Source organism: Meleagris gallopavo, chromosome 16, assembly GCF_000146605.3.
Source record: "Meleagris gallopavo isolate NT-WF06-2002-E0010 breed Aviagen turkey brand Nicholas breeding stock chromosome 16, Turkey_5.1, whole genome shotgun sequence".
In the NCBI taxonomy this organism is placed as follows: domain Eukaryota; kingdom Metazoa; phylum Chordata; class Aves; order Galliformes; family Phasianidae; genus Meleagris; species Meleagris gallopavo.
The window spans coordinates 10,575,466-10,583,192 of NC_015026.2; the positions used below are offsets into that span (position 1 = coordinate 10,575,466).

General features: G+C 40.3%; 1 long non-coding RNA gene across 1 annotated transcript; it reads right to left on the reverse strand.

Moving 5' to 3' along the window:
* Window positions 1–3,176: 3,176 nt before the first annotated feature.
* LOC116217249 lies at window positions 3,177–7,433 on the reverse strand. Its single transcript, XR_004161520.1, has 2 exons — window positions 5,446–7,433; window positions 3,177–5,214 (listed from the first exon to the last, which is right to left on the reverse strand). It is a non-coding gene; the product is annotated as an uncharacterized LOC116217249 (long non-coding RNA).
* Between the last annotated feature and the right edge of the window lie 294 nt (window positions 7,434–7,727).

The window sequence follows — 7,727 nt, forward strand, 5'->3', positions numbered from 1 at the left end:
ACAAATAGTTCTCAAACAAAAGCTAACCGAAGGCTTGTCCAAGGAAATAGGTCTTTCCCTACAACCTTTTCAGTTTTTTTCCTGTCTCAAGAGCACACATCCACACATAATCTAACTTGGTCTAAACGCTCATTTATTTCTGCCTTCCCAACAGTTAACTAACCTACTCATTTCTTCATTGTCAAACCATGTAAATAACTTTGCCAGCAGCACATAATTGTAAGAGATACTAAGAGCTTCCTTTCATCTTCCAGCAAACATATATTTAGCTGGTTTCCAAATACCTGCTGCAATTTATTATCCGGGGCTGCTCCTTGCCCACGGCAGTAGCTTTTCTATAATTCAGCAACATGCTAAGCAAGGATCTGACAGTGCACCATGCAGCAGCAGTACATCACTTTCAAATTGTTTCCCGGAACCAATGAGAGTATTTATTTACCTGTTCAAACTACTGCTATATACTAGAATGCTTTTTTGAACCAATGAGCACAAGAACACCCAAAATATTTTTCTTTATCCAGGAATACAGCCAGAGTATCTTTCCAAGGGGCTTTGTGCTCAGTAATCTGTTTTAGCATGCACTCCATTTATTAAATACATTATATGAACTACATCATTCTGAGTCTCGGTGAACTCATAACTCAATCAGAATTTGTTCTGCCTTCCACTTCCAATCACCTTCAAGCCTAAATTTCACTTGGAACATTTGTTTTCACTTTTCATGTGGCCAAATCAACAGACCAGACAGACCCAGTGCTACCATTAGAAATGGAGGCTCTTTCCTTTAATAATATTATCAACCAATCAAGCAAAGACCTGTAAAGCTGATACTGTAAAACACTAACAGCACTACAGAAGACAACCACCCCAGAGTTCTAGCAATTTGACAGTACTGAGAAAAATCCAATGACCAGCATCCCAGAATGTCACAGGAAATAAGAAAACCTTTCTACCAAAAAATGGTTTATGGCTCTGGGTCACTGCCTTTCTCCTGCAGGCACACTGAGTGGTTTTGCCCAGCTTTTAGCTCTTTGAGGTCACCCTCAATACTGTATTTCTTATCTTACAATCCCTATTGACACAAAAATCTCTTTCCACTTTGTACACCGTCTGTCTTCTGCTTCTGCCCTATTAACTCATATCAATATAGCAAAGGGAGCAAAATAAAGCAGCAAAGTCAATACGCATCCATTACAGTTTTGTGCAACTGCTGCAGCGAAGAGGAACAAATAGGTCAAAATTGGACATGGCTCTGGGAGCTGCCTCAGCCACACTTGGCATCCGATGCGACCACAGCTTCACTTTCCTGTGGCTCACACAACAAAGGAAGTGGCTGCACTGGTCAGAAGTTCATCTCCCTAATTAACACAGACCATCCTGATTATTCTCAGCAGAGACCACAAGCTGAAGGAGAAATCGCTCTATCTCCAGTCTGCTTTTGAAAATAAAAGTCACTTGCTGAATACAAGTTGTCTCCATTAAGAAAACTACAAACGGTGGTGTGATTTAACAGACAGTGCCACCTTCTTCCCTATGCTTTTTCTGCCCTTCCCACAACTGCACTTTAACTAAATCTCAAAGTATCTCTGGGAATAAAGAAATGCATCATCACTGAACACTTAACTGGACAGGATGATCTCTTTTCTTCCCCAATCCCTGCAACAATAGGAACACTAGAAATCTGCAATTCATAACAAAGAAGAAAGCATTTATCAGACAGAATAGAAGAGATTAAAGCATTTCTAGCAGTGATTGAATGACCACAGTATCACATTACCTCTGCTCCTGCTGCTACAGAGGAAGTGATTGAGCCCTGGCACAGGGGCTTGCTGCAAGAGGAAGGGGGCAAATCCTCTGCCTAGAATTTTAATCTCCTGCTCCTGGAAGCAGGAAATCATTACCCAGCACAGCAGAGAAATGAATGCTACTTCTCATCCAATGGTCTCCCTGCTGGTAATTTCTATATGAGATATAGTTTATTTCAAAGAGATTGTATAAGGTACTGCAGCTACAAAAAAAAAAGGGGGGGGACCCAAAAAAAAAAAAAGAAGGAATGAGAAAAAGAGAAAGATGAAATTGTGAATACAAATTAAAGACAAAGAAGAAAAGAGCCTGAATGAAGTCTGTGACTGTGGAGCAGTAAAATACATACATACGAAAACACATTATTTTCGTGCCTTTTATACAAACCTGGGCTTAACTCAAGTCTCATCTCTCCTTTCTAGTTGGGTCTAAGAGAAAAAGGTAAGAATGAGTGCTGGACTGAGTTCCCAGATGGAGAGATGTGACTCCTCTCCAATTCCATGAGTTCTGCTTTGCAGAGCCCACCTTTGCACACAGAGGCATTCCAGAAGCACAGCTGTGTAAGGTAGGAAATGCACCAAACCCCACAGCTGGCTGGACAGGTCACTGCTCAAAATTCAAAACTCACCCAGCACCAGAAAAGGAGGTTCTGACTTCACTTTATCCTCATATCTGCAAGAACAAATTCTCAAAATAGAGGATTATTTTCTAAATAATGTAACTATTTGAAGACAGACCTACGCAGACACATGAGCCTACCATCCTCTATTTCAAAGTAATCTCTAACATAGGAATAGAAATCTTAACAATGCTTAAATGCATAAGAATGTCTGAAATACTATAAAAACATTCAATGTTTTTCCACGTAACAGTATTGTATTTACTTTAAAGCTACATAACACAGGTTGGCTGCCGTTTCCAAAGGTATAACAATATTTTTTCTAAATTACCAGAATCCTGGATGTGGATTTTCATAATCTCAGAACCAATCTGCATAATAAGTTCCTAGCTTTCATATTTATAAAGAAGAACCTTGATAAAACGGCACATTTTGGTTCCCAGAGTGATCAAACAGATGCAATAACACTATTAGAATAAGTGTACAACGTGAACAGAGAACAGTGTTAAATACGACCACTAAACCATTTGCACAAAACTGAAGCAGGCTTTTATTTAATCACAAAGATCAGTGGCAGCCTGTAAAGCCATTACATTTCACACTGAGGCCCGAGGTCTGCAGACAGGATTCTGACACATGAACTGTGCCTTCAAACACACCAGGCTGTAAGCAGTCCCAGGAACGACGGGCCAGAAAAACAGTAAAAGCTTTAATTGCCTATTCATTAACAACTTGCAAAATAATGAAGCGTCAGTTTTAAAACATGTTAACCAACTGCTACTGAAGGCATTGTTTCAGTACTGACAGACTTTTTTCTTGCTCTGTTTTTGTTTTTAAAGAAGCAGCAGCAAACCAAATAGTCCCTGTTCTAATATGCTGAAGGCTCCAAGAAGGGTTGGTCTGTCTCCAGCTCCCCTCTGTGGTTCTGTCTCTGTGCTGAATGCACAGCTTGGTACAGAGTCACTGCTAAGAGATAAAAGTTTGTGGCATCTATTAGCTGAAGTTAAGACTCACAGAAATCATCATAAATGTTTTACAGAAGCATTTAACATCCACTAAGCTGTGATGAAATCAGTGAATTAAACTAACAGGCAACACCACGAGCACCAGTTCTTAAACAGTTTTAACGTCAAGAGGTATTAAATGAAATTCTGACCCATATGGAGATCACAGAGACCAAGCTTTCCCCGCTCTGAGGGAAGTTTCAAAGCCATGTATTCAAGAGTTAAGAGGTGTCAAATACATCCGTGAAACCATACACCAATAACATCTCTCTTCAAGCTATTTTAGTTTTACAATGCAGAGGAGGTAACTGACTGCTTGAAACAGAGGGATGAAATCTTTGAAGTATGGATCACATATCATCACAGGAAAAGTAACCACAATTAATAGAAAGAGCAGAATTGCTCATAATTCCAACGTTTGTAACCCAGCCCTGGTTCGGGCAGAGCCCCTGATCTACTGACACTCACATGCTTCTCCCCTAAGAAAGGCCTTTGCTTCAGAAGTGAGGTAGGAAGGCACAGACAAGCAGTTGTCATCATTTGGCTCCACTAGGAAAAGCAATAAAACCCTCATCAATGGCTTAAAGCTTGCAGGAATAACACTGGCACACACACACACACATCTCTCACAGCTCAGAATTCAGTGACAGCTCCTTTACACGTTCCTGGTTACAAATGAGCAGTCAGTTCCAAAGGGTCTCAGCTATTACATATAATATCACACATGTAACTACATATTGCTACATACATAGAATTTGCTGAACCTTTTTAATGAAGCAGCCTCTCTTCTCCCTTCAGATTTGAGCTGATGTCTCAAAGCATAAACCAGCTATTCAGATGAAAGGAAAAGGAGGAATTTTAACAATGAAATTCATTCTCAGCCATGACAGGTTTCTTATTTCTGAACTGTCTTCCTAAGATGATGATCCTGGAGTTTCAGTTTAAGCCTTTCAGTGACTCCCAAGCATCTTCTCTGCACTAAAAACACCTGCAGTGGACACTACCTCTCGTTATTCAGGTTTTATGACCTACTACATTAAAACCAGTTTAAAGGTAATAAAGTCTGCAACATTTACAGCTGAAAAATATAGGAGAACACTAAAACCAGCCAAGCATAAAAATACAGGAGTTTTATTCTCTGCTCACTTCCCAGGGACAATATACACAGAACAGCAAGGACCGCAAATTGAAAAGGAATTTAAATCCATTCAAAATTCAAAGAACCTTTCCTCCTACCAGCTAGGGACTCGAGAGACATTAGCACACACTCTTCCGTGGTGTTTCCTCAGGTTTCCATTCTCACTTCCTAACATTTGTTTATAAAAGCAACGATCTGAAATATTGATGATTTACTCATTTCTTATATCAGGCTCTGCTCAGCTGCGGCTGGTTTTGCTGTAGTGCTTTCTCTCTTCCCTTCACACTCCACCCCTTTTCTGCTGAGGAAGATGGAGTTAGAACATGATTTTCAGGTTGCTCTGTATTTCACCCCATCTTACCTACTCTCTCATTCAGATTATTTGCCATCAAGGCACATGAGGCAAAACAGTAAATTAACAAGGATATAAAACTTAAGTTGTTGTGACAGATTCTTGTCAAGGTGCAAAAACAAAACTGTTCTCACAACTGTTCCTATCCTCTGCTGCTCCTACGTGCACAAAGCATGCAGAAGCCCATGGCAGGGCATCAGTCATCTATCCCAGAGCCATATAACACTGCTGAGTTCTTCCACATCAGGACTCCCACAACTTTCATAATGGGATGCTGTTTCATCAATGGAACACAGAGCTGATGGAAACAAAAAAAAAGTATCTGCTTCATAACACGTTAACACTAAGCAGAATGACAACATTTGAACAGCCTGTTTGAGGTATAGGCAAAAACATTTTAGGAGCTGCCAATGTTAAGAATAGCACTTTTGGGAAAGCCCTGCACAAGCAGCAACACAGACAGGTTTTAGTAAATTTGAGCACAAGCCTTGTTCATTATCACTTCCACAAGCCAGGACAGATCACTTACTTGCTCAATGCCATACAAGTTTTGTGCTTCAGCTGCTTTGAAGGCACGCTGAGTTTTGAACACTTCTGCAACCCAGTCTTAACAGTGGCTCCTCAGCTCCAATCCCATCCTGGTCCTGTTTCCCTTAAATAGCTGCAATGCTTTACAAAAGTACCACATCAGACATCATAAGCAGCACAAGTAGCAGTTTATCAGGCTTCAGAGAGGATCTCCTCTGGGCCAGGTGGAAACATGCAGCTACTCAAGCAGCCACCTCCTAGAAAAAAAAAGGATTTAAGAAATCCTGTTTTGTCTGCCCTGCCCTACCTCCTTTTCCTCTCTCCAATTTCCTGCACCCCACCTGACCTGCATGTAAGCCTCTCCTGACACAGCCAGGAGCACACAGTTCTATAAATCCCAGAATGAGAATACATAAATGGCTTCTTTATCAGTTTAAGTCAAGAGTAGTGTCTTCCCTCTTAAATAATAAAAACCTTTTTGTAGGCAGGTGGTGATTTGGATGGTTGGTTAGAAAGATTGATGTCTGAACCAAACAAAACGAAGTGGACTGGATACAGTCAGCTTTAATTGTCTCTGCTACAATCAATTTCTGCATTGGGAGGCATAGTTAATAAAGGACACCTCATTTTGGGATTCAAATCCACGAGGCCCCAAGCACTATTCTAAACAGGGCACGTTCCTAGAACATAGGTTAATGTCTTGCAGCAGAGACAATGCTGCTCTTATCTCTATTCAGAGCAGGAACTTTGAAGGACCTTTGGAACTGTGGAAACAAAAAACAAAAAAGTAGCCTGACTGATCAAATGTGGTAGCACCTGCACTGACTCCTTGACTCGATTTAGTTCTTTACTGACATGAGGAACTTCTTTGAGGTCCGTACACACTAACAAAAGATGTCAATCAAAGCCACTCAGTTTATTTTTAAAACATCAAAACCAATGAAATCTGATGACATCTGAGCAGGACTGCTGGGTTTACAAGGAGAAGGACACTAACTTCTGCCAGCCTTAATGACAGCCGCAGCATCCATGAGAGCTGCTCCTATCCTCTCTTTCATTTCTCATTCAAGAGCTGGACTAAAGTCTCCAAGGAGAAAGAAAAACTACTGAAGCTTCAGCCTCTCTCCTGTATTCTATTCAAGAGCAGCTGCATTAATTTAAGGAAGCAGTGAGTTATCTTAAGACAAAGGAAAAAAATTCCAAATTAAAATCTTGCAAGAACCGAGAGATGTCTGCTTTATACTTGCAGGAACATTTGAAACAAGGCTCACATTCTCATTCACAGGTTTGCCACCGAGCCACAAATTTCCCAAGGGATCTGGCATGAATTTCAAGTTTTCTCTGACTTAAAATATTAATGAATACTTGTTCTATAAGTTCAAAAATGTCCCCGTGCCACAATTTATACACAGAACTCCCACCTTCAAGAAGAACTCCTGTAAGACAACCCAATCTAAGTGTTCCTCTTCTGTCAGAGACAGCTCTCCAGCCATTCAGAATAGCCACTGTGCAAAGTTCTTTCAGAAAGCAGCACGTTCTACGCAGTAGAACTGTGTTCTGGTTTGAGGAGATGACTGGAATGCATTTTCTCTATGTAGAAAGGCATTTCCTTTGGAGGCATCTGCAACCCGCGCAAATAAGAGGCTTCCAAAAGGTCACTGGCAATATAAAATGTAATTAGCTCAAAAACATGAAGAATTTTTTAGGCAACACTTTGCCCGTGGTTATCTTACTGCTGCTTTTTTTTTGTTACAACCACAGTTCTTATTATCAGCATTTTTTTTTTCCTTTTGGATATCATCAGGGTGCTGGGGAGGAAGAACAAATGGACTGCTAGAAGAAATTAAGCTATTGTAAAATAGGCCACTTAAAGATTTACCACCATTCTACATAAAGGTAACCAGCAGGTACACTTTAAAATCTACATTTTATTTTTATATATGTGTGTGTCTTATTTAATAAAATAAACAAACCACTTTATTCTGTCCTATTAAGTTTGAGCAGTTATTTAAAACAACAAATTTTGCCACAAAAACCAACAGCCCATCCCACTAGGTATCAATAACTGGACCTTCCCAGCACCAGCACAGCCTGTAGTGCCCACAAGAACCAGAAGCAGAAATACTGCATCTCAGGAAACATGCTTCATTCTAGAACACATTTGAACAAATGAAGTTAAACTCATTCAACAGTCATTGTAACAGCAGGTTCAGACCTGCTGCTGCAGCCGAGTGCCCAGGGGAGATAAGTCAACAATATGATAGAAAAATTTTATTGACAGTA